At 36.5% G+C, this 27,628-nt stretch overlaps 1 pseudogene; it reads left to right on the forward strand.

The window, feature by feature from the left end:
- The first annotated feature begins 2,688 nt into the window (after positions 1 to 2,688).
- Positions 2,689 to 27,628, forward strand: part of LOC136306463 (keratin, type I cytoskeletal 39 pseudogene) — a 98,444-nt pseudogene continuing 73,504 nt past the window's right edge.

A 27,628-nucleotide genomic window follows, 5' to 3' on the forward strand; every position in this document is an offset into this window, starting at 1 on the left:
TCCTTCTGTTCCTTAAGTGTTTCTGTTGAGAAGTCAGATGTCATCCTTATGGGGGTTCCTCTGTTGGTAATTAACTGCTTTTCTCTTGCAGCTTTTAGTATTCTTTGTCTCTTAACTTTGACAATTTAATTATAATATGTTTTTTTGTAGGCTTCTTTGGGTTTCTCTTTAATGGAACTCTCTGTGCTTCTTGAACTTTTGTGACTTTTTCTATCATCAAATTAGGAATATTTTCAGCTATGATTTCTTCAAACTGGTTCTCTATTCCTTGTTTGTTCTCTTCTCCTTTAAGAACCCCTATGATGTGGATGTTGTTTATCTTCATGTTGTCCCAGAGCTCTCTTAGAGTTTCCTCAGATTTTTTGAGCCTTTTTTCTTTTTGCTGCTCTTTCTTCATGCTTTCATTTATCTTGTCCTCTAAATTTCTGATTTGATTCTCTGCTTTATCCAGTCTGCTCTTAATTCCTTCTAGTGCAGTCTTCATTTCTGGTATTATATTTGTCATTTCTTACTGGGTTTTTTTTTTATGATTTCAATGTCCTTTTTGATGCTTTCTATCTCTTTATTTAGGTGCTTATTATGTCCATCCATTGTTGCTCTAAGATTCTTGAGCATCCCAAATACCATTGTTTTAAACTCTGCATCTGATATTTTGGTTATTCTATCTCATTCAATTCTTTTTCTGGGGATTTCTCTTGTTTATTCATTTGGGTCGCATTCCTCTGCTCATTTTTTCTGTGTATTACATAGTGCTGTCTGACTTTAAAATGTTTGTGTGGTCTTTATGAAAAAGATGGGCTCAGTGGTACTGTTCTCCAGCCTACTTGTTTTCTTTCTTCTAGGAATGTTTCTTGAGGGTACTATTTTCTCTTTTATTGTATGTATTAGATGCAGTAGGTCTTTTTATGGGTACGTTTATCACTTCAGGCTGGCTGACTCTAAGGGTCAACTTTGATTGTGTGTATTACACACTGTGCAATGTCTGTCCTGTTGGGCATATTTATTCTCCACAGTGCCTGCTAGATTCCACCTATGGGTATGCTGCTTGTGTATATAGTTGAATCTAGGGTTGGTGCTGTCTGCCACCCAGTACCAGTAGTGTTGGCTCTTGTTCTTGGGTTGTAACCTGCTGTGGGCTAGCAGTCTGCAGCTACTGCACTTTTTGCTTTTTGTGTCTGCATTTTCTGTGTCTGAGTACTATGCAAAAGGCCAACCTTTGTATATGGATCAGCTTCCTCCTGCTTAGAGATGACAACAGCTTTGTAAAAGCCTCAATCTCTATAAGATTTGTCTCCACTTTTCAGCTGCTCCTCCTCCTCTTGCAGCTGCCTGGTCTTTCCATAGAGTCTTCTGTAGTAAGACTGTAGTGTGGGCTCAGTCTGGGCTCTCCCAACCAACCTTATATAGGTTGCACACTTGTTGGGTTAGGGCAATTGAGGTTGTGCATACAACGTTTGTGAGACCCCCTACTTCAGGAGTCTCTTGATCAGGAGCTCAGTACGGGAAATGTGGCCCCTACTCCAGAGTTTGATCTTTCAGCCACTGCTGGATACTCAAATTTTGTTTCTCCCTACCAAGGTGAGCAGCAGGTTCGGACTGAGTGTTGCTGACAGTCACCTCTTCAGAAGTTCTTTTAGCTGTTGAGGCCCCAGTCTCAGTGATGAAGACTAAGAGAGTCTTCTCCTGGTGCTGACTGTGCCCCTCCCAAAGGTGGCTAAGCCCCTTGACCAGACCAAATAATAGACTCACAGGGACCCACACTTTAAATGTCCATGCTCCAAGCCTCTCTCCCTTCCCCCTGTAGAATCTAGACTAGCAGGACAGAATATCCAGTGCCCAGACCAGCTGACTGTGAAGCTCCACCCTACCCAATGCACATGAGCCACTGTGCCGGTGCTGACAACAGAGAGTAGAACTTGTCTCAGCTGGGCCAGATGTGAGAAACTTTTCTTTAGGATAGAACTTTAGTTAAGATTGTTAGGTCCTGAATCAATGCTTTCCACAGCTGGCCCCTGTATGTGCCAGCCCTGGCCTCCCAAGCAAGAGCCTTGCATAGACCAGTGGAAGACACTGCCCATGACTGGCCCTCAGCAACCTTTTTGAAGCTACAAGCAATTTAGAGTTTGTACTGCCTTTTATGGGCTGAGGAAATAGAAAACTACACTCCTAAGCTGGCTTTTACCCACACTGGGCCTAGGGGAAATCCACTCAAATGGCCAAGTTTACCTTAGTCTCACCTCCTACATCCTTTCTGTTGGCTACTTGTTGGGGTCAGTCACTGAAAAAAACCTCTGCTAGAGTCTAGATCCTGCAGCAATTTAGGAAAGGTGGTATGTGTGGCTCTGCCTATTGGCCCCAGGTGTCAATCTCTCTAGACTTTTTTACAGTCCTTAGTAGAGTGTGGCCTCAGGAGTCTGGTGGTTGTGGCCTCTGAGACTCAGAGGTGTGGTCTGCACCCTCTCTGGACAGTTTCAGCTGAGTTTCTTGTGAGGTGGAACCGCCAGTCATAGACTCTAGAGAGTATTGGGGGAAGCTCCTGTCTCAGCACCAGAAAACTGAGTCACTGACATGCCCCCTATTTCCTGGCTTTTCAGAATGACCTGTTGCCATCCCTGAGGTAGGAGAGACTCCTGAAGGTGAAGCATCTCCAGGCTGATGCTGCACAAAGGGAATGCTCCTCCCAAGAAGATGGCAACTGCAGTACTAGAGAATGATTCAACACGGGGGTTCCGCTCGCCATCCTCCACAGTGTCATCCCCTGGTCCTCCAACTTTACACTCTTCTCTTGCAATGCCAATATCCTCAGCTCTCTCCTGCCAGAGCCCCAGGTAAGTGGCTGTGAACTAGGTTTTCTATGCGGGCCTTTTAAAACAGAGTCCGCATCTGAGAGGTGTGTCTCTTTCTCATGGCCAGAAACCCAGCTCTTTTCACAGATAAATGCTGTCTGGGTGTCTCTTCTAGGCTCTGGGGCTCTAGGCTGGGGCTCTGGTCTTGGGGCTGAGGACCCACACTTCTCAGGGCAACCCACCTCGTCATGAGAGTCCCTCCAGGCCTTTGCTCACTCCTGGGAGTGGGGCAGCTCTTTCCACGTTTGATCCCTTCCTACCAGTCTCAATGTAGCTTCTTTGGTGATCCTTGGTTATAGACTCCTCTTAGTTTATTCCAAAATTGGTTTTTTAAGATGATTGTTTTTAAATTAAGTTGTAATCCACTTTGGTCCTGGGAGGTGGCAGTTGGAACGTCTGCTTAATCTGTCACCATCTTTCTTCTCCTCAAATATTCCATGTTTTTAAACTGCATTTATATCCAAAAATATGTAATATTTATTTACTTATTTGAGAGAGAGTGTGAGAGAGAGACAGGCAGGTAGAGAGAGGAAGGAGAGAGATGAGAAGCATCAACTCATAGTTGTATCACTTTAGTTGTTCATTGATTGGTTCTGATATATGCCTTGAATGGGGGTTCAAGCCAGTGACTTTTGGACTCAAGCTTGTGACCCTGTGCTCAACTGGCAAAGCTGTTCTTAAAATGGTTACCTTAGAGCTTTGAACCTGAGAGAGACCTCAGTATTCCAAGCTGATGTTCTATCCATTGTGCCACCACCCATCAGGCAATTTTTTCTATTTAAAATATACTAAAAACAAAATTTAAATCAAGCATTAAAGTAAAAAAATGATTGTCATGAGATATATGTTTTGAGTCATATAATTGTTTTTTTAATATATGCCTTTGATATGTGTTTTAAGTTATATATGGATAGTTTTTTTTTAAAAGTATATACTTTGAAAGTGGCTTACTAAAAAATTGCATTTACTGTAATATAGGGTCTCACTGTATTAAGAATACAAAAATACAGTCATAGGTAACAGAATCTGTATTTTTATTAATATTTAAAACAGAAACAACATGCCATTACATTGCAACACACTAAACTAGTTAATAATGAAATAGAATTATCAATATTAGAAACCTAAATGGTGTCAATCAATAGTAGAGTTGTTTTTATTGATCCATTTATCAATGAACATCCATTAAATTTGTTGAATGATTTTAATGATTTAAAAATTTCTTACACAGTTAACAAAATATAATAGTATTGATTCTTATCACTATATTGTAAAAGCCCAAATATAATGACTAATGTTTTTACATTTTTTCTCTCAACTAAGCAGGGAAAGAAAGACAATTTTACTACTTTACAGAACAGTCCCTGAGTGATACTTCCCAGGAAAAAATATTCCTTATTATACATATGTATCAGGAATAAAATGGTTATATTTACAATGTTTAACTGCAATATAGGCTAAAATTAGCACAAAAATGACAACAATTATATTGTGTGGCATAAATTTTTTATAGGCTAAAAAAATAAACCAAATACTCATTAAGCAAAACAATTTTAGATCTTTGAGGTTTATGAAGAGGAAAATGAAGGGAGAAGCTTGACCTCCTGAGTAGCTCTCAGCCTCCTTTTTCTTGTTTCTCAGAAAACTAGCTTTCCACTCTCTGACTACTGAGGCAGATGTGTTGCAAGAAATGCTTAGTCTCTTCAGGACAAACCCTACCACAATCATTGCCTCTATTCCTACAATGACTGTGAGTATTGAGCATGCCTCTAGTGTATGGTTCAGGTCTCCCCTCATGTCAACATCCATGGGACCCTGCCAGGGGTCCACAAGCCAAAAACTATTTTCATAATACTACCAACACTTTATTTTCCCTGTTTGATCTTATTTAATAAATCAGCTCAAAAAGTTAGAAATCAGCTTTATTTTCTTTCTTTGTTTATTGACTGAAACATGGTCTCAGTAGTGCTGTTTATTTACTGAATTGCAATAGTTGCCTTTTTTAGAAGTTCTTCATAAATTTTGCTTATTAACCCCTTATCAGACATGGCAGCAAATATGTTCTCCCATTGTGTGGGTTGTCTTTTACTAATGGTGTCTTTTGCTGTGCAAAAGCTTTTTAGCTTGACATAGTTTATTTTATCCTTTATTTCACTTGCCTGTGGAGATAAATTGGCAGAAATATTGCTATGAGAGATATTGGAGAGTTTACTGCCTATGTATTCTTTCAAGATTTTTATGGTTTTGCAGCTTACATTTAAGTCTTTTGTACATATTGGATTTATTTTTGTGAATGCTGTAAGTTGGTGGTCAACAGAGCCAAATATCAGTACAACAATTGAATTTTTTTTGAGAGCCAAAATTTTTAAACTTAAACTATATAGGTAGGTACATTATTATTAACTTAATTAGGATACTCCTAAACTGGTCTTTGCTAAACTTACTCAAGGGGCCAAAGACCTGCATGTGGCTCATGAGCCATGGTTTGCTGACCAAGGGTTTAGTTTCATTTTTTTGCATGTACCTGTCCAATTTTTCCAACAACATTTATTAAAGAGACTGTCTTTACTCCATTGTATACTATTGTCTACTTTGTCAAATATCAGTTGACTATAAAGGTGTGGACTTATTTCAGGGTTATTTGTTTTGATCCTTTATCTGTAGGCCTGTTTTTATATCAATACCAAGCTGGTTACATTACAATGGCCTTGTAGTATACCTTGATATTGGGAAGTGTGATACCTCCCATTTTGTTCTTCATTTTCAAGATTGCTGAAGCTATCTGGATTTTTTTTGGTTCCATATAAAATTTTGAATAACTTTCTCTGGATCTGTGAAGTATGTTGATGTATACAAATGCCACTGGTTTTTGAATATTAATTTTATATACTGTTATCCAAATTTATTTATCAGGTCTAATAGTTTTTTGGCTAAGACTTTAAGGTTTTCTATGTATAGTATCATGTCATCAGGAAATAATGACAGTTTTGCTTCTTTTCCAATTTGGCTGTTTTTTTTTTTTTCTAGTCTGATTACTGTGGCTAGGACTGCAGAACTATGTTAAATAAGAGGGGTAAAAAGGGGCACCCCAGTCCTGTTCCTGATCTTAAGAGGGTTGCTTTTAATTTTTGCCCATTGTAGTGTTGGCTGTTGGTTTGTTATAGATGAGCTTTATTATGCTGAGGTATTTTTTCTGTATACCCATTTTGCTCAAAGTTGTTATCATAAATAAGTACTGAATTTTATCAGATGTTTTTTATTACCTATTGATATAATCATATATTTTAGCCTTTACTTTGTTTATGTGATGAATCAAATTTATTGATTTTCAAATATTGTGCCAGGCTTGCCTCTCCAAAATAAACCCCACTTGATTATGATGTATGATATTTTTTTTTATATATAATTTTATTTTTTTAATGGGGTGACATCAATAAATCAGGATACATATATTCAAAGATAACAAGTCCAGGTTATCATGTCGTTCAATTATGTTGCATACCCAACACCCAAAGTCAGATTGTCCTCCGTCACCCTCTATCTTGTTCTCTCTGTGCCCCTCCCCCTCCCCCTTTCCCTCCCCCATTCACACCTCCCCCCCGTAACCACCACACTCTTATCAATGTCTCTTAGTTTCACTATTATGTCCCACCTACGTATGGAATTATACAGTTCCTGTTTTTTTCTGATTTACTTATTTCGCTTCGTATCATGTTATCAAGATCCCACCATTTTGCTGTAAATGTTCCAATGTCATCATTTCTTATGGCTGAGTAGTATTCCATAGTGTATATGTGCCACATCTTCTTTACCCAGTCATCTATTGATGGGCTTTTTGGTTGTTTCCATGTCCTGGCCACTGTGAACAATGCTGCAATAAACATGGGGCTGCATGTGTCTTTACGTATCAATGTTTCTGAGTTTTGGGGATATATACCCAGTAGAGGAATTGCTGGGTCATAAGGTAGTTCTATTTTCAGTTTTTTGAGGAACCACCATACTTTCTTCCAAAATGGTTGTACTACTTTACATTCCCACCAACAGTGGATGAGGGTTCCTTTTTCTCCACAGCCTCTCCAACATTTGCTATTACCTGACTTGATAATAACAGTTAATCGAACAGGTGTGAGGTGGTATCTCATTGCCGTTTTGATTTGCATTTCTCTAATAGCTAAAGAAGATGAGCATCTTTTCATATATCTGTTGGCCATTTGTATTTCTTCCTGGGAGAAGTGTCTATTCATATCCTCTTCCCATTTTTTTATTGGATTGTTTGTTTGTTTGTTGTTGAGTTTTATGAGTTCTTTGTATATTTTGGATATTAAGCCCTTATCTGAGCTGTTGTTTGAAAATATCATTTCCCATTTAGTTGGCTTTCTGTTTATTTTGTTATCAGTTTCTCTTGCTGAGCAAAAACTTCTTAGTCTGATGTAGTCCCATTCATTAATTTTTGCCTTCACTTCTCTTGCCATTGGAGTCAAATTCATAAAATGCTCTTTAAAACCCAGGTCCATGAGTTGAGTACCTATGTCTTCTTCTATGTACTTAATTGTTTCAGGTCTTATGTTTAGATCTTTGATCCATTTTGAGTTAACTTTTGTACAGGGGGAGAGACTGTAGTCCAGTTTCATTCTTTTGCATGTGGCTTTCCAGTTTTCCCAGCACCATTTATTGAAGAGGCTTTCTTTTCTCCATTGTGTGTTGTTGGCCCCTTTATCAAAAATTATTTGACTATATATATGTGGTTTTATTTCTGGACTTTCTATTCTGTTCCATTGGTCTGAGTGTCTATTTTTCTGCCAATACCATGCTGTTTTGATTGTCGTGGCCCTATAATAGAGTTTGAAGTCAGGTATTGTTATGCCCCCAGCTTCATTCTTTTTCTTTAGGATTGCTTTGGCTATTCGGGGTTTTTTATAGTTCCATATAAATCTGATGATTTTTTGCTCCATTTCTTTAAAAAATGTCATTGGAAGTTTGATGGGAATTGCATTAAATTTGTATATTGCTTTGGGTAATATAGCCATCTTGATTATATTTATTCTTCCTAGCCAAGAACAAGGTATATTCTTCCATCTCATTATATCTTTTTCAATTTCCCTTAACAATGGTTTATAGTTTTCATTATATAAGTCCTTTACATTCTTTGTTATGTTTATTCCTAAGTATTTTATTTTTTTTGTTGCAATCGTGAAGGGGATTATTCTTTTGAGTTCCTTCTCAGTTGTTTCATTGTTGGCATATAGAAAGGCTATTGACTTCTGTATGTTAATTTTGTATCCTGCGACCTTACTGTATTGGCTTATTGTTTCTAGTAGTCTTTTTGTGGATTCTTTGGGGTTTTCGATGTATAGGATCATATCATCTGCAAAAAGTGATAGCTTTACTTCTTCTTTTCCGATATGGATGCCTTTTATTTCTTTGTCTTGTCTGATTGCTCTGACTAGAACCTCTAGTACCACATTAAATAAGAGTGGAGAGAGTGGACAATCCTGTCTTGTTCCTGATTTAAGGGGGAAAGCCTTCAGTTTAGTGCCATTTAATATGATGTTAGCTGATGGTTTATCATATATGGCCTTTATCATGTTGAGATATTTTCCTTCTATACCCATTTTGTTGAGAGTCTTAAACATAAAATTGTGTTGTATTTTATCGAAAGCCTTTTCTGCGTCTATTGATAAGATCATGTGGTTTTTGTTCTTTGTTTTGTTGATATGGTGTATTACATTAACCGTTTTACGTATGTTGAACCATCCTTGAGATTCTGGGATGAATCCCACTTGATCATGATGTATTATTTTTTTAATATGTTGTTGTATTCAATTTGCTAGTATTTTGTTTAGTATTTTAGCATCTGAATTCATTAGAAATATTGGTCTGTAGTTTTCTTTTTTTGTGCCATCCTTGCCTGGTTTTGGGATGAGGGTTATGTTGGCCTCATAAAATGTGTTTGGAAGTATTGCTTCTTCTTCAATTTTTTGGAAGACTTTCAGTAGAATAGGAACCAAGTCTTCTTTGAATGTTTGATAAAATTCGCTGGTATAGCCGTCAGGGCCTGGAATTTTATTTTTGGGGAGGTTTTTAATGGTTTTTTTCTATTTCTTCTCTACTGATAGGTCTGTTTAGGCTTTCTGCTTCTTCTTGACTCAGTCTAGGAAGGTTGTATTGTTCTAGGAATTTATCCATTTCTTCTAGGTTGTTGAATTTAGTGGCATAAAGTTTTTCATAGTATTCTACAATAATTCTTTGTATATCTTTGGTGTCCATGGTGATTTCTCCTCTTTCATTTTGGATTTTGTTTATATGAGTTCTTTCTCTTTTTTCCTTGGTAAGTCTTGCCAAGGGTTTGTCAATTTTGTTGATCTTTTCAAAGAACCAGCTCCTTGTTCTATTAATTTTTGTATAGTTTTTCTGTTCTCTAATTCATTTATTTCTGCTCTGATTTTTATTATCTCCTTTCTTCGGCTGGTTTTGGGTTGTCTTTGTTCTTCTTTTTCTAGTTCCTTAAGGTGAGAAGTTAAGTGGTTCACTTGGGCTCTCTCTTGTTTGTTCATATATGCCTGAAGCGATATGAACTTCTCTCTTATCACTGCTTTTGCTGCATCCCATAGATTCTGATATGTCGTATTGTCATTTTCATTAGTCTGTATATATCTTTTGATCTCTGCGCTTATTTCTTCTTTGACCCATTCATTTTTTAAAAGTATGTTGTTTAGTTTCCACATTTTTGTGGGATTTTTTTCCTCTTTTTTGCAGTTGAATTCTAGTTTCAAGGCTTTATGATCAGAAAATATGCTTGGTACAATTTCAATTTTTCTGAATTTGCTGATGTTGTTTTTGTGGCCCAACATATGGTCAATTCTTGAGAATGATCCATGTACACTGGAGAAAAATGGGATACTCAGTCACTTTGGGATGAAATGTCCTGTAGATGTCTATCATATCCAGGTGCTCTAGTGTTTTGTTTAAGGCCACTATTTCTTTGTTGATTCTCTGTTTGGATGACCAATCTAGAGCCGTCAGCGGTGTATTGAGGTCTCCAAGTATGATTGTATTTTTGTCAGTTTTTGTTTTAAGATCAATAAGTAGCTGTCTTATATATTTTGGTGCTCCTTGGTTTGGTGCATATATATTAAGAATTGTTATGTCTTCTTGATTCAGTGTCCCCTTAGCCATTATGAAATGGCCATTTTTGTCTCTGAGTATTTTTCCTGTCTTGTAGTCAGCATTATCCGATATGAGTATTGCTACACCTGCTTTTTTTTGGGTGTTATTTGCTTGGAGTATTGTTTTCCAGCCTTTCACTTTGAATTTGTTTTTATCCTTGTTACTTAGATGAGTTTCCTGTAGGCAGCATACAGTTGGATTTTCTTTTTTAATCCATTCTGCTACTCTGTGTCTTTTTATTGGTGAGTTTAATCCGTTTACATATAGTGTAATTATTGATACTTGTGAGTTCCCTATTACCATTTTATATCTTGCTTTCTGTTAGTTTTGTGTCTTGTTTGATCCTTCTCTTTCGTTTTTCTATCTTTTGTTTTTATTTGGTTGTATTCCATACATCTTTCCTCTGTTGCTATCTTTTTTATCTCATGTGCTTCTGTGGTGGTTTTTTCAATGGTGGTTACCTTTGAGTAATGAAAAGGGTCCCTACCCTGTTCATTGTAGCGAACTATTTTGTGAGTACTTTTGCACTCCATCGTCCTTTGCTACTGTTAATCTCCATCTTCTCCCCCTCTTTCTTTTTGTTGTTGTCACAGTTTAAATTTGGTTTTATTGTGTTCTTCTTGGAGCTTTTACTTGTGGCTCTGTTTTTTTTTTTGTTCTTTGTATCTGATTGGAGAACCACCTTTAGTAATTCCTGGAGTGGGGGTTTTCTGATGATAAATTCCCTCATCTTTTCTGTATCTGTGAATGTTTTTATTTCTCCTTCGTATTTGAAGGATAGCTTTGATGGGTATAGTATTCGTGGCTGAAAGTTCCTCTCTTTCAGGACTTTAAATATTGGGGTCCACTCTCTTCTAGCTTGTAGAGTTTCTGCTGAGAAATCTGATGATAATCTAATGGGCCTTCCTTTATATGTTGTATTCTTCTTTTCCCTGGCTGCCTTGAGAATTTTTTCTTTGCTGTTGGTTTGTGTCAATTTCATTATGATATGTCTTGGAGTATGTTTGTTGGGGTTAAGAAAACTCGGAGTTCTGTTTGCTTCTTGAACTTGAGGCTTTAGTTCTTTCCACAGGCTTGGGAAGTTCTCATCTATTATTTGTTTGAGTATGTTCTCCATTCCATTTTCTCTCTCTTCTCCCTCTGATATACCTATTATTCTTATGTTATTCTTTTTGATGGAGTCAGATAATTCTTGTAGGGCTATCTCATTTTTTTTAATTTTTGAGTCTCTTTCTTCTTCTCTCTGTTGTGCCTCAAGTTGCTTGTCTTCTATTTCACTAATCCTCTCTTCTATCTGACCTGTTCTATTAGCTAAGCTTGTTATTTCGTTTTTCAGCTCGTGAATTGAGTTTTTTATCTCTGTTTGATTTGTTTTTATAGTTTCAATTTCCTTGGACATATATTCTTTGTATTCATTGAGTTGTTTTCTGAGCTCCCTAAATTGCCTTTCTGTGTTTTCTTGTATATCTCGGAGGATTTTTAGTATTTCTATCTTGAATTCTCTGTCATTTAGCTCCAAGGTTTCTAATATATTAAATTTTTTCTCCATAGATTTTTCCTCATCTAGCTGTGTTACCTCTCTTTCTTTTGTATCCATGATATTCGATTTTCTCTTCCTTAATGGCATCTGAGGGTGGTTTTGTTGATAGTATTAATGAGATTTAATAAAGAATAAAAAGTTAAAAAAATAACAATAAAAAAAATAAAAAATTGAAGAGTTGTTTTTTTAAAAAAAAATTAATAATGAAATAAAGAAAAATAAAATAAAAATTAAAAAAAAGGAAATTATTCCCCCCCTTTTTTTTTCTTCTCCTCTCCTCTCCCCTCTTTTTTGAGAAAATCTTGTGGTGGACTGTGAATTATAACAAACAATGCCTGTGATGGAGGGCCTGAATTGGGGAAAAGTAATAAAGGGGCAAAAAAAAAAAAAAAGGAAAGAAAAAAAGAAAAAAAAAGAGCATATGGACCCACAAAAAGCAAATAAGGAAAAAATTTGGGTCAAGAATGAAATGATTTGCTTTTAGGTGTTGGTTGTCTAAGAGTTATGATGAGAGGAATAAGAGGAAAACGGAAAAATGGGGGGACAAATTAAAATATTACTATTGTATTTAGTGGAACAAGAACTAGATAATATGGAGAGCCAGGGATGAGAGCACTGCTAGTGAGTTAAAAAGGTGAAGTAAAAACCCCCCAAAATGCCACAAACATAGGTTTGAGTCCCAGATAAGATAATTTGTTTGTTAGTGAGGTTTGAATGAGAGGAGATGTAAAGGAGAAAGGAAGAAACTAATATAGAGGGAGAAAAGAAAGAGAGAGAAAAAAAGAGGGAACCACTAAAAGAAGAAAAAAGAAAGGAGAGAGAGAGAGAGAGAGTTAAGGGTTTTGGAGTGCAACCCTCATAGAGAGAAAGGAAGAGAGGAGAAAAGATAATGGGAGATGTAACACTTATGGGTAGTATAGTTCAAGGAGAGGAGAGAGTAAGACCGGTAGAGAGTTAATCGGCCAAATTGGAGGAGGAAAAAAAAGTATCAAGAATGAAGATAAGAGAAACAAACGAACAAATATAATAAAATGGGATAGGTTATAAAGTCTGCTGATTATTCTTGATTTTGAGAGGTTATCTTCTTGCTTTTTCTTTTCTCTCCCTCTTCCTGGTCGGTGACTCTGTACCCCGGGTTCTGCCCCTTTGGCACGCTCAGGTAGAGGTTTGCAGTTGATAAGTCTCTATGGCAATGTCATGTATTGTGCTTTAGTCTCGTTGGCAGTCGAAGCTCAGTAGCATTTTTAGGCTCTGACAGTGAGAGAGTCCGTGTTCCTGGAGCCTTTCTCCTAGTCTTTCCTTCCTTAATTAGTAGCCTGATAATCCAGCTATGGGGTTGCTGCTGCCTCTGCCTGGATAGTAAGAGGCTCAAAGAGCTGGCAACTCCCCACTCTATTTCCACTCAGCACAGGGCTCTCGGTAAGGCTCAGTCAGTCAGAGCTGCTAGCATAATCAGGCGGGCTTTCTGCCCACTCAAAGACCTCTGGCTCTGCCACTCTGTCCGGTAACACAAGTGGGCGCCCACTTCTGGGGCGCTTGGAGGAAACTCTCACTCACTGTCTGCGACCAGGATATCTGGCCAGCAGTCTCACGCTCTGAGTGAAACCCCCAACCGCAGGGAAAAGTTGGAGCGTTGGAATTGAGTCTCACTCCGTCCCCGTGCGCGGCTTTTGCAAGGCGCTGGGGAGGCTCGAGTTTCCGCTTTGGCCCACACAAAGGCCCCTGACTCTGCCCCTCTGTGCGATAACACGGGCGTGCACTGCCGAGGCACTCGGAGGAATCGCTCACTCCTTATCTGCGTGCGCAAACCAGGATATGAGTCCAGCCGCGGTTCCCTCTGAGTGAAACACCCTCCAGCACGGAAAATCTCCACCGTTGGAATTGAGTCTCGTTCCATCCTCGTGCACGGCTTTTGCAAGGCGCTGGGGCGGCTCGAGATTCCGCTTTGGCCCACACAAAGGCCCCTGACTCTGCCCCTCTGTGCGATAACACGGGCGCGCACTGCCGAGGCACTCGGAGGAATCGCTCACTCCTTATCTGCGTGCGCAAACCAGTATATGAGGCCGGCCGCGGTTCCCTCTGAGTGAAACACTCTCCAGCACGGAAAATCTCCACCGTTGGAATTAGTTCTCACTCCCTCCCGTGCGTGGCTTTCCCAGGAAGAAATTCTCGCCCACTAACTGCGCACCGACCAGGAGACCGGGTAAAATGGCCGCTCTGCTTTTCTTTCTTTGTTTGGGTTTGGCGCGAGTGTTAGCTTGTATTGCCCGGGTTGCCACAGGATCAGATTTTCCTCGGCTTGGATCTCTGTGCCACAGCCTGGTTCAGCCATTTGTGCTGTGGCGGCCTGGATCTATTCACCCCCTTTTCCCGCCTCAGTTTCTATATTCACATTACCAGAGAAAGCCACCCTGTTTAGGTTAGTGAGGAAGGCGGAGCATTTCTTACTCCCTATTTCCTTCGGGGTTTGGTTATATATTTAGCCAATTTTTCACTCAATCATACCTTTGGGTGTATTGCGAAGCATCTGGAAGCTCCAAGTATAGGTTTTTCTGTTTCTGGTTGAAGATCTTGTTGAGTTTTGGGGGAGATTTATCGGTATCGCTTCCTACTCTGCCATTACTCTGACGTCATCTCCCAATGTATGATATTTTTAATGTATTGTTGGATCCAGTTTCTAATTCCTTGTTGGGAATTTTAGCATCTATATTCATCAGGTATATTGACCTAAAAAATTTTTTTGTTGTCATGTCTTTACTTGGTTTTGGAATAAGAATAATGTTTGCCTTATAATATAAGTTTGGAAGTTTTTCTTTGTTTTTGAAGTTGTTGGGGAATAACATTAGAAAGATAGTTGTTAGTTCTTCTTTGAATATTTGGTTAAATTTGCTTGTAAAGCCATCCAGTACAGGACTTTTATTTGCTTTGAGTTTTTTGATAACTGTTTCAATTTCATTTGTTGTAATCAATCTGTTTAAGTTATCAGGTTCTTCTAAACTGAGCTTCGGAAGACTGTATATATCTAAGAACTTATCCATTTCACTTAGGTTGTCCAATTTTTTTTTTTGGCATACAGATCTTCAAAATATTTTCTTACAATCCTTTGTATTTCTTCACTGTCAATTATAACTTCTTCACTTTTATATTTAATTTTATTTATTTGGGTCCTTTCTCTTTTTTCTTGATGAGTCAGTCTGGCTAGGTTCATCAATCTTGTTTACCTTTTTAAAGAACCAGCTCTTGGTTTCATTGATCATTTTTACTTTTTATTTATTTTTTTAGTTTCTATGTCATTTATTTTTATGCTGATCTTTATTATTTTCTTCCTTCTACTTCCTCTGGGCTTTAATGATGTTCTTTTTCTAGTTCTTATAGTTGTGGCATTAGGCTGTTTATTTATAAGAGCTTTTTTTTTTTTTTTTTTTTTGCATTTTAATGTATGCCTGTAAAAATCTGAACTTCCTTCTCAGGATTGATTTTACTGTGTACCATAGATTTTGAGTTGTTGTATGTTTATTTTCATTTGTTTCAATTTTTTTTATTTCTCTTTAATCTCATTGTTAACACATTTGTTATTTAATAACATGCTATTTTGCCTCAAAGTGTTTGAGTGCTGTTCATTTTTTCTATTGTAGTTGATTTCTAGTTTCATGCCATTGTAATCCGAGAAGATGCTTGAAATAATTTCAATCTTTTTAAAATTATTGAGCCTCGTTTTGTGTCATAACATGTGGTCTTTTTAAAAAAATGTTCTATGAGCACTTGAAAAGAATGTATATTTTGCTGCTTTGGGGTGAAATGTTCTGAAGATATCAATTAAATCCAGTTTACCTAGTGTGTCATATAAGCCTGCTGTTTCTTTGTTAATTTTCTGGAGGCTCTATTCATTGATTTTAGCGGAGTATTAACATCCCCTACTATTTTAGTAGTGCTGTTGATCTCATCCTTAATGTCCATCAAAATCGGCTTTATTTATTTAGGTGTTCCTATATAAGTTGCATATATATTTACAAGGGTTACAGCCTCCTGTTGGAATGCTACCCGTATCATTATGTAGTGACCTTCTTATCCCTTATAGCCTTATCTTTATAGCCTTTGTTTCAAAGGCTACTTTGTTATATATATATATATATATATATATATATATATATATATATATATATATATATATATTGCTACCCCAGCTTTTTTTCACTTCCATTTGCAAGAAGTACTTTTTTTATTGCTTCACATTTAGTCTATGTGTATTTTTTGTTATGAGGTGGGTCTCTTGTGGACATAATATATACAAATCCTGTTTGTGTGTGTGTGTGTGTGTGTGTGTGTGTGTGACAGAGACAGAGAGAGAGAGTGGGTGACAGGTAGGGACAGATAGACAGAAAGGGAGAGAAATGAGAAGCATCAATTCTTTGTTGCAGCACTTTAGTTATTCATTGATTGCTTTCTCATATGTGCTTTGACCAAGGGGTTACAAAAAACCAAGTGACACAGACCGAATGACCCCTTGCTCAAGCCAGCATCCTAGAGAGTCCAAGCTTGTATTCTCTGCATCCCAGTCTGATGCTCTATCCACTATGCCACTGCTTAATCAGACCTGGTCCTGTTTTCTTATCCATGCAGCTACCCTATGTCATTTAATTGGATCATTTAATTCATTTACATTTAAGGTTATTTTTGATATGTATTTTTATTTATTACCATTTTATTCTTTAAACCTACAATCGTCTTTCTCTTAATTGCTTTATTCCTTTGCTTTTTTTTATAGCAGGCCACTTAACATTTCTTGCAGTACTGGTTTAGTTGTTATGAACTCATTGATTTCTTTTTTGTCTGGGAAGTTTTTTTACTTTTTCTTCAATTTAAATGATAGCCTTGCTGGATAAAGTAGTCTTGATTGTAGGTTATTGTTTTGCAACACTTTGTATATTTCTTGTCAATCCTTCAGACTTGAAGTGTTTCTATTTAGAATTCAGACATCATCCTTATGGGGGTTTGTCTGTAGGTAATTAATTGCTTTTTTGCAGCTTTTTGTATTTTTCCTTTGTCTCTTAACTTTGGCATTTTAATTATGATGTATCTTGTTTTTAAGCTTCCTTGGATTCATCTTTAATGGGACTCTCTGTGCTTCTTGAATTTGTGTGACTTTTACCTTTGTCAATTAAAGAAATTTTCAGCTATGATTTCTTCAAACAAGTTATCTCTCCCATCATGTTCATTCTCTTTTCCTTCAGGAACCCCTATGATGTGAATGTTTTTCTTCTAGTTATCGCAGAGATCTCTTAGAGTTTCTTCAGCCTTTTTGTGCCTCTTTTCTTTTTGTTGTTCTTTTTCTGTGCTTGCATTTATCTTGTCCTCTAAATGGCTGATTCAATCCTTTCTCTGGTTCATCCAACCTGCTGTGGATTCCTTCTAGTGCAGTCTTCATTTCTGTTATTGTATTTCTCATTTCTGATTGGTTATTTTTTATGATTTTGATGTGTTTTTTGATGCTTGCTATCTTTTTCAGTTCTCATTGTGATCACCCATTGTTGCTCTAAGATCCTTGAACATCCTAATAATTATTATTTTAAACCATGAATTAAATAATTTTGTTATTTCCATTTCATTTAGTTATATTTTTCTGAGGATTTCTTCTGTTGATTTATTTAGGTTATATTTCTTTGTCTGCTCATTTTGACTGTGTATTAGGTACCTCTGCTCTGGATTTGAAACTTGATGTGGTATCTTAATGAGGAATATTGGCTCAATGGTACTGACCTCCAGGCCACTGTGATTCTGGGTTATAAGCTCTTCTTATTTAGTCCAAAGTTGGTTTATCAAGATAATTGTTCTTAAATTAAGTTGTAATCTGATTTGGTCCTTGAATGTGGCCTTTGGAATGCTTGCCTGCTCCATAGCTATCTTGGAATCTCAGTATTTTTTATAATAATGTTGAATAAAGGTTTTTAATATAAGTTCTCAGATGTGTAAGGTCTCTCAGGTTCTTTAGGGATGTCCTTTCAGGGTCAAAATTTTCACAATAATGAGATAATAGTTTCCACATGGTTGGCATTTGTAGTGATGATGAAAAAGACACTAATAAGTGTAAGGACTGAAGGTTTGTGTACCTCTAAAATCTATATGTTTAAGTCCTAATCTCTAATGTGATGCAGCTGGGAGGTGGCATAGTTGGGAGGTAGGAGAGCTGGGAGATATTAGATTATGAAGGTGGAGCTCATTCATGAATGAGATTAGTGCTCTCATAAAAGGGACTCAGTAGAGTTATCTTTTTTTCTTTCCACCATATAAGGATACAAGGCAAAGTCAATGGTCTCAATAGAACCTCACCTTGCTGGCAGACTCCAGAACTATGAGAAATAAATTTACATTGGCTTAAAAAAACCTAGTCTGTGATATTGTATGTTTGCAGCCAGAAAGAACTGAGTACATGACATAAATCAATGATTTTCAACCAGTGTGCTGCAAGAACTTTTAAAACATGCAGTAAATGACTATTTAGTAAATGTGTACCTCTTTTTCTTTAGATTGTTTTTTTAATTAATTTTAATGTGGTGACATGGATAAATCAGGGTACATATGTTCAGAGAAAACATCTCCAGATTATTTTGACATTTGATTATGTTGCATACTTCTCACCCAAAGTAAAATTGTCTTCCCACCTTCTATCTGGTTTTCTTTGTGCCCCTCCCCTCCCCCACCCCCTCTTTTTCCTTCCTCGTCCCCTCCACCCACCCACCCACCCACCCGTTACCATCACATTCTTGTCCATGTCTCTAAGTCTCATTTTTATGTCCCATCTATGTATGGATTCATATGCTTCTTAGTTTTTCCTGATTTACTTATTTCACTCCATATAATGTTGTCAAGGTCCATCCATGTTATTGTAAATGATCTGATGTCATCATTTCTTACAGCTGAGTAGTATTCCATAGTATATATGTACAAAAGCTTTTTAATCCACTTATCCACTGATGGACACTTGGGCTGTTTCCACATCTTCACTATTGTGAACAATGCTGCTATAAACATGGGGGTGCATTTCTCCATTTGGAACAGTTCTGTGGTGTTCTTAGGGTATATTCCTAAAAGTGGGATAGCTGGGTCAAAAGGCAGTTCAATTTTTAATTTCTTGAGAAATCTCCATACTGTTATTCACAGTGGCTGCACCAGTCTGCATTCCCACCAGCAGTGCAGGAGGGTTCCCTTTTCTCCACATCTTCACCAGCACTTATTCTGTGTTATTTTGTTGATGAGTGCCATTCTGACTGGTGTGAGGTGATATCTCATTGTGGTTTTAATTTGCATTTCTCTAATAATTAGTAATGTTGAGCATTTTTTCATATGCCTATTGGCCATCTGTATGTCCTCTTTGAAGAAGTGTTTATTCGTTTCTTTTGCCCATTTTTTGATTGGATTGTTTGCATTCAGGTGTTGAGATTTACAAGTTCTTTAAAATTTTGGTTATTAACCCCTTATCAGATGTGTTGTCAAATATATTCTCCCATTGTGTAGATTGTCTTTTTATTCTGTTTTTATTGTCTTTAGCGGTGCAAAAGCTTTTTAGTTTGATATAGTCCCATTTGTTTATCCTGTCTTCTATTTCACTTGCCCATGGAGATAAGTCAGCAAATATAATGCTACAAGAGATGTTGAAGAGCTTACTGTTTATGTTTCCTTCTAAGATGCTTATGGTTTCAAGGCTTAATTTAAGTCTTTTATCCATTTTGAGTTTACTTTTGTGAATGGTATAACTTAGTGGTCTAGTTTCATTTTTTTATCTGGTAGCTGCCCAATTTTCTTAACAACATTTATTTAAAAAGCTGTCTTTACTCCATTGTATGCCCTTACATCCTTTGTCAAATATCAGTTGTCCACAGAGCTGTGGGTTCATTTCTGGGTTCTCTGTTCTATTCCATTGATCTATATGACTGTTCTTATGCCAGTACCAGGCTGTTTTGAGTACAATGACCTTGTAGTATAACTTGAAATCAAAAAGTGTGATACCTCCCACTTTATTATTCTTTTTTAAGATTGCTGAGGCTATTTGTGTTCTTTTTTGGTTTCATATAAATTTTTGGAATATGTGTTCTATATCTTTGAGTATGTCATTGGTATTTTAATTGGTATTGCACTGAATTTATAAATTGCTTTGGGTAATATAGACATTTTAATGATGCTTATTCTTTCTAACCGTGAGCACAGTATATACTTCCACTTTTTTGTATTTTTCTTGATTTCTTTTATCAATGTTTTATAATTTTCCTAGTACAAGTCTTTAGTCTCCTTGGTTAAATTTACTCCTAGGTACTTAATTTTTTTGGTTGTAATAATGAAGGGGCTTATTTTCTTAATTTCTCTTTCTGACAGTTTATTGTTGGTGTATAAAAATGCCTCTGATTTCTGAGTATTAATTTTATATCTCACCACTTTGCTGAATTCATTTATCAGGTCTAGTAGTTTTTTGACTGAGACTTTAGGGTTTTCTAGATACAATATTATATCAACTGCAAATAATGATAGTTTTACTTCTTCTTTTCCAACTTGAATGCCTTTTATTTCTTTTTCTTGTCTGATTGCTGTGGCTAGGACTTCCAGGACTATGTTGAATAAAAGTGGTGAAAGGAGGCACCCCTGCCTTGTTCCTGATCTTAAGGGTATTGCTTTTAATTTTTTCCCATTGAGTATGATGTTGGCTGTGGGTTTGTCATAGATGGCCTTTATCATGTTGAGGTATGTTCCCTGTATTCCCACTTTGCTGAGAGTTTTGATCATGAATGGGTGCTTGATTTTATCAAATGCCTTTTCTTCATCTATTGAAATTATCATGTAGTTTTTCTCCTTCCTTTTGTTTATGTGATGAATCACATTGATTGATTTGCAAATATTTACCAGCCTTGCCTCCTCAGAATAAATCCCACTTGATTATGGTGTATGATTTTTTCCATATATTGTTAGATCCGGTTTGCTAATATTTTGTTGAGGATTTTAGCATCTATATTCATCAGAGATATTGGTCTATAATTTTCTTTCTTTGTGTTGTCTTTGCCTGGTTTTGGAATCAGAATTATGCTTGCCTCATAATAGGAGCTTGGAAGTCTTCCTTCCTTCTTTGTTGGGAGTTTTTTGATAACTATTTTGATTTCATTTGGTGTAATCAGTCTATTTAGGTTTTCTGATTCTTCCATGGTTGATTTTTTGAAGAATTATGTTTCAAGGAATTTGTCCATTTTGTCTAGATTGTCTAGTTTTTTGCCATACAATTCTTTATACTATTTTATTACAATAGTTGGTAATTCTGTTTGTCAGTTGTTATTTCTCCAGTCTCATTTCTAATTTTATTTATTTGAGTCCTTTCTCATTTTTTCTTGGTGAGTCTAGTTAAAGGTTCATCGATCTTGTTTACCTTCTCAAAGAACCAGCTCCTAGTTTCATTGATCCTTTATATTATTTCTTTAGTCTTTATGTCATTTATTTTTGCTCTGATCTTTATTATTTCCTTCCTTCTACTACATTTGGACATTACTTGCTGTTCTTTTTTAGTTCTTTTAGATGCAGCATTGTTTATTTGAGCTTTTTCTATCTTTTTAAAGTATGCCTGTAGTGCAATGAACTTCCCTCTCAGTACTGCTTTTGCTGTGTCCCATACATTTTGAGTTGTCTTATCCTCATTATCATTCGTTTCTAGAATTTTTTAAATTTCTTCTTTGATCTCATTCTTAATCCATTTGTTATTTTACAACCTGCTATTTAATTTCCATGTGTTTGAGAATTTTTGAGTTTTTCTGTTGTGGTTGATTTCTGGTTTCATGCCATTGTGATCAGAGAAAGTGCTTGATATGATTTCAATCTTCATAAATTTATTGAGACCACTTTTGTGCCCTAACATGTGGTCTATCCTAGAGAATATACCATAAGCCCTTGTAAAGAACTTATATTCTGCTGCTTTAGGATGGAAGGTCCTGAAGATATCTATTAAATCCAGTTAATCTAGTGTGTCCTTTAAGTCTGCTGTTTCTTTGTTAATTTTCTTTCTTGAGGATCTATCTAGTGATGTTGATGAGGTATTGAAATCCCCTACTATTATAGTATTGCTGTTGATCTCGCCATTTACATCCATCAAATTCTGCTTTATATATTTAGGTGCTGCTATATTAGGTGCGTAAATATTTATAACGGTTATATTTTCCTGTTTGATTGCTCCCTTTATCATTATGTATTGGCCTTCTTTATCTCTTACTATAGCTTTTTTTTAAAGTCCATTTTGTCTAATATAAGTATTGCTACCCCAGCTTTTTTTTCATTTCCATTTGCATGAAATGTTTTTTTCCATCCTTTTACCTTCAGTCTATGTGCATCTTTCGTTTTAAGGTGTGTCTCTTGTAGACAGCCTATGTATGGGTCTTGTTTTCTTATCCATGCAGCTACCCTATGTTTTTTGATTGGATCATTTAATCCATTTACATTTAAGGTTATTATTGATATGCAGTTGTTTATTGCCATTTTGTTCTTTAAAGCTGTGTTCCTCTTTTGCTATATTCTTTTCCCATTTTGGTCTGTTTACAAGAGGCCCCTTAACATTTCCTGTAGTATTAGTTTGGTTGTAATGAATTTCTTGAGTTTTTATTTGTCTGGGAAGCTTTTTATTTCTCCTTCAATTTTAAATGATACCCTTGCTGGATAAAATAGTCTTGGTTATAGGTTCTTGTTCTGCATTACTTTGAATATTTCTTGCTATTCCCTTCTGGCCTTAAGTGTTTCTGTTGAGAAGTCGGATATCATCATTATGGAGGCTCTTTTGTAGGTGATAGCCTTTTTTTCTCTACCAGCTTTTAATATTTTCTCTTTATCACTTAGCTTTGGTATTTTAATTATGATGTGTCTTGGTGTAGGTTTTTTTGGGTTTCTCTTTAATGGAGTTCTCTGTGCTTCTTGAACTTGTGAGAGTTTCTCCTGCATTAATTTAGGAAAGTTTTCAACTATGATATGATCGGACAAAATCTCTATTTCTTGTTCTTTTTCTTCTTCTTCAGGAACCCCTATTATGTGGATGTTATTTCTTTTCATGTTGTTGTGGAGTTCTCCAAGAGTTTCCTCAGACTTTTTGAGTCTCTTTTCTTTTTTCTTCTCTGCTTTCATGCCTTCATTCAAATTGTCCTCCAACTTACTGATTCAGCCCTCAGCTCCATCCATCCTGTTTTTAATTTCTGCCATTGTGGTCTTCATTTCTGATATTGTATTTGTCATCTCTGACTGATTCTTTTTTAATATTTCAATATTTTTATACTTGCTTTTTCTTTAAGTGTTTGCAATGACCATCCATTGTTGTTCTAAGATCCCTAAGCATCTTTACAATCATTATTTTGAACTCCACATTCGGAAGTTTGGTTATTTCTATATCACTCAGTTCATTTTCTAGAGGTTTCTCTTGTGGTTTCATTTGGATTGCACTTCTCTGTCTTCTCATTATGTCTGTGTGTTTGGGTGTTTTGTTTGTAGAGCTGGTTGAGTCTAGGCTTGGTGTTGTCTGCCCCCAGTTTTCAATTGTGTTATTTCTAGGTCTTCTTGGGTTGGCATCAGCTATGATATTATTTGTAATCCACTTTTGGATTTGTGCTGCTTTGAAGTCTTTATTTGTTTGTTTTATTAACGGGTGATAGTCTTTTTTACTGATCTCAGCAGGAGGCTTATTTGAAACTGTATCCAGGAATGCAATGGTTATAACCTGAGACTCTGAAGACCTCTTCTGCCAGTTACTCTCTCTGGGGGCAGGATGTTTTCTCAGCTTTAGTAGGGGGAGGTATATCTCAGATCTCCATGGAGTCCTGAGTTACTGCCCCTCCTCTCCACTTCTTGTTTTAAGCTATGTCTTGTTGCACTGATTGGAGCTGGAGAGATTTCCAGAGATCTGTGATTTGGAAGCCCTTTAGTCTTTTGTTTTGTGGAAGGATCAACCCCTCCCCCAACTACGGCTGCCTCCAACTCTGGATGAGTCAGCTTCTCAGGCCATCCCCTGAATTCCTCTGCCTCTCACCATCTGTCTCCCTCTCTCCCCTTTCTTTTTGGAAGACAAACTGGCCCTTTCAACACACCTCATTCCCTGGTCACCAGGCAAGTGGCTGTGAACAGTATTTTCTGCTCTTTTCCTGGAGTGAGAGCCCTTCTGGGCTCTCAGGCTCACCCCCCCCCCCGTTTCTTTAAGCAGTGGAGATTCAGGTGCTCCCTACCAGGTTTGTTGTGGTTTCTTCTTTGCTCCTTGGTTTTTGAGAGCTGTTTTTGTAGTCCAGAGTTGGTTTTTCATGCTGATTGTTCCTAAATTAATTTTTTATCCAGTTCAGTGGTGTGAGCTGGGAGTCTATGCATCTGCCTACTCTACTACCATCTTCAGGTCCCCTTATTTAGATTGTTAAATAAAAAAATGACAACAAGCTGCCAGTGTGAATGCTCTGTCATGAACCATATCTATATTTGTCATGTAAATAGAGTCGCATCTTATTGGGCACATCTCATAATAAGGTTGCATTTGATTGGTTAATTCTTCCAAACAGGATTCCTTATATATAAGTACCTTTCCTGATTTTTAAAAAAATCAGTTTGAAGCAAAAAGTATAGGTCATAACTATTATCTTTTTTTTGTAAATCAATCAAAATTATAGTCTGACTAGGTGATGGCACAGTGGATAGAGCAGTATACTGGGATGTGGAGGACCCAAGTTTAAAACCCTGAGCTTGCTGGCTTGAGTTCAGCTCATTTGGTTTGAGCAAAGCTCACTAGCTTGAGCCCAAGGTCACTGATTTGAGCAAGGGATAATTCAGTCTGCTGTCACCCCCTGGTCAAGGCACATATGAAAAATCAATCAATGAACAACTAAGGTGCCACAACATAGAATTGATGCTTCTCATCTCTCTCCCTTCCTATCTGTCAGTCCCTATCTGTTCCTCTCTCTGTCTCTCTCTCTCTCTGTCTCTGGCACAAAAATAAATAAATCAAAATTTTGACCATTTTTTGTTAGGTTGAAAAAACATATATTTTTTTGGTGTGACACAGAATTTTAATAACCAATGTATGCCATAAGATGAAAATCATTGAAAATCACTGACATTACTCAAAAAAGTCAATCTTAACACCAATAAAATTTTATAGTGGGAATGTAAAGATAATTTTTTTCTATAAAATCAAACATGGGTCTCTACAATACTATTAAGAAATAAACATTTTGACCTTGGCCAGTTGTCTCAGCAGTAGAGTGTCAGCCTGGTGTGTGAAAGTCCAGGTTTGATTCTCTGTCAAGGCACAAAGGAGAAATAACTATCTGCTTCTCCACCCACAACCATGGCTCAAATCATTTGAGCGAGTTGGCCCAGGGCACTGAGGCTGGCTCTATGTCCTCACTCAGGAGCTAAAATAGCTCTATTGCCAAGTAACAGAGCTGCAGCCCAGGATGGCAGAGTATCCCCCAGTAGGAGACTTGCTGGGTGGATTCTGGTTGGGAACATGTGGGAATCTATCTCACTGCCTCCCCACCTCTCACTTAGTTAAAAAAAAATAAGCATGTCAAGTCATTTCTTCTTTAAAGTATTGTTAAATCCAAAAATTGAAAATATAAAATATATATCTCTTTGTGTACTATATTATATATGATGTAGAAGATCAAAATAACAGTATATACACTTTAATTGATTTAACCTAATAATTACAGGACAGATGTATGTATATAGCAAAACAGATAAATGCCTTTACTAAATGTATATGCATATATTTTCATTTTCTTCACTATATATTAAATTAAAGCTTTAATATATTTTGAAATTTTATTTCTGGACACTACATGAATATTTCTGATAAAATTTAAAATTCATGAAATATTAAGCAAAAATTGGAAATATTAATTTTTTCATTAATTAGAACATGGATTGTTAAACTTATCAGCTTGGCAGTGAAATCTTATTGAAATAGTCATATCCACTTTTTTATGCCTTGTATATGGCTTTTGTTACATTGGAAGAACAGAATTAAGTAGATGCAAGGGAGACATTATGCCCCATGGGAATAAAATACTAGCTAACCTTTAAAAGAAAATTTTCAAACTAGTGATCTAGAAAAAGTCATATGTAATTTCAGAGACTGTACAGACCCATACACACAACACATTTACCAATTAGAGCAGTGGTTTTCAACCTTTTTATATTTCTGGACCTGTGAAAATAGAAAAATTATTTTGGAGACCAATAAAGCAGAAATCACTCTAAACATTAGTGAATTCAACTAAGATCTTTGGATCTAAAAACTCCCTACACCATCAGGGTGGTTACCTCTTTCACAGAGCAGCATGAAATTTCTGGTTGACTGGAGGTTGAAAAACACTGAATTAGAGCATTTCAGATACAAATCTATATCCTTCTATATCTATATATCTATATATATATCTATCTATCTATCTATCTATCTATATATATATCTGTTTAGAATTTAAAAAGTTTTCATCTTTCTGACCCTGCTTTAAAAGAAAAAAAAATATGAGATTATTAAGGTGAGATGTATCTAAGAAGGACGAAGAGCTATATATTATCTTGTAGGTGGAACCAAGAGATGATCACAATGGAAAATTTATGTCAAGAAAGAATGCAACCCTTGATAAAATTTTACTTGTGAAAATAAATTTAGTGGCTATCATAATATTTATGAATTTATCATGCTTGTGTCATCATGGATTAAATCTAGAGAAGAAAAATTTAACCAAGAAAACATAGTCATAAATAATAACTAAAAAATTCACAGGCAAAAATTCTCAAAAGAAAAATATGTTTCATATAATACAGATCCTTTCATTAAAGAAAAAAATTAGGCAATAGAAAGTTTGACAAAAGTATGAGGATAATCCTGGAATTCCTTTTACCTGGCACTTGACCTGGTAGCAAGGGAAGGTGGAAAATGCTTAAGGTCTATTTCAGTTTCAGTGCAATGCTATTGTAATGAGGCAAAATGGTTTATTATCTATTAATAGTGATTCACCTTGATATCATTTCCTACAGGGAACTTGTTGGACTTATTGGAAATACTCAGGATCAGCACTGAAACTTAGATCTTCACAAACTGAAAGACTTCCTGTCCCAGGAGAGCCCCAACTCTATATCTATCAGGCATCCCTGATTCGACTTTCCCGTGCAATGGGACACTCCTACATAATAGCAGGGCTGGCAGTCTCTTTAAGACTACTCTTGAGGTGGCTATGAAGAATTCTACCTATTGGTACTGAGACCAATTGCCATGGGAGGAAAGACACAACCAACACACAAGTTAGTTGCAAGAAGCACACAGGCATTTCGTACTCACAAATCCTATGGCATGTCTTATTACAGTTTAATGGAGCCCTGTTGGCATGCTCCTCTAGGCTGTCCTTGGTTAGAGTGGTGTGTAGACAGGACAAGTTCAATGTTGGAGTCTGGATGACTATATAGCTGGGGGCCTCTTGGCTTTAGTACATTTTTGTGGCATATGCCTTCTGACAGGTGTTAATCTACGGGATTATCACATCAAATCACTTTTTTTGGGAGTTCCTGGCAGGAAGTCTTTTTATATGTTAATCTGAAGAATTGTCCATCTAGCCACTTTTTATCTATAGATAACTTTACACACACACTAATTGGACCTATGCTAAAGGCATAGTCTGCCTACCATATCTGTACTCACTAGATTAGTTCCACCCACAAGGCATAGCCTTATTTATTCACTTTCTTAATGACTTTTAATATTATACCCTAACTTATTTCTATATATCTTCTATATTTTTTATATTTCTATATATTTAATTACTATAACATTATATTACTGTAACACTTACTGAAACAACAAGATGTATTCCTCAGAAATGAACTTTCCAGTTCCATATCCCAAAAGCTAAAGGTGCAAATGTAAAAGCATTTTTTAATAGATTTGAAGTGGTGTGTGTGTGTGTGTGTGAGAGAGAGAGAGAGAGAGAGACAGACAGACAGACAGACAGACAGACAAGGGCAGACACACAGGAAGGAAGAGGGATGAGAAACATCAATTCTGTTGTGACACCTTAGCTGTTCATTG

Source organism: Saccopteryx bilineata, chromosome 5 (genome assembly GCF_036850765.1).
Source record: "Saccopteryx bilineata isolate mSacBil1 chromosome 5, mSacBil1_pri_phased_curated, whole genome shotgun sequence".
Lineage (NCBI taxonomy): Eukaryota > Metazoa > Chordata > Mammalia > Chiroptera > Emballonuridae > Saccopteryx > Saccopteryx bilineata.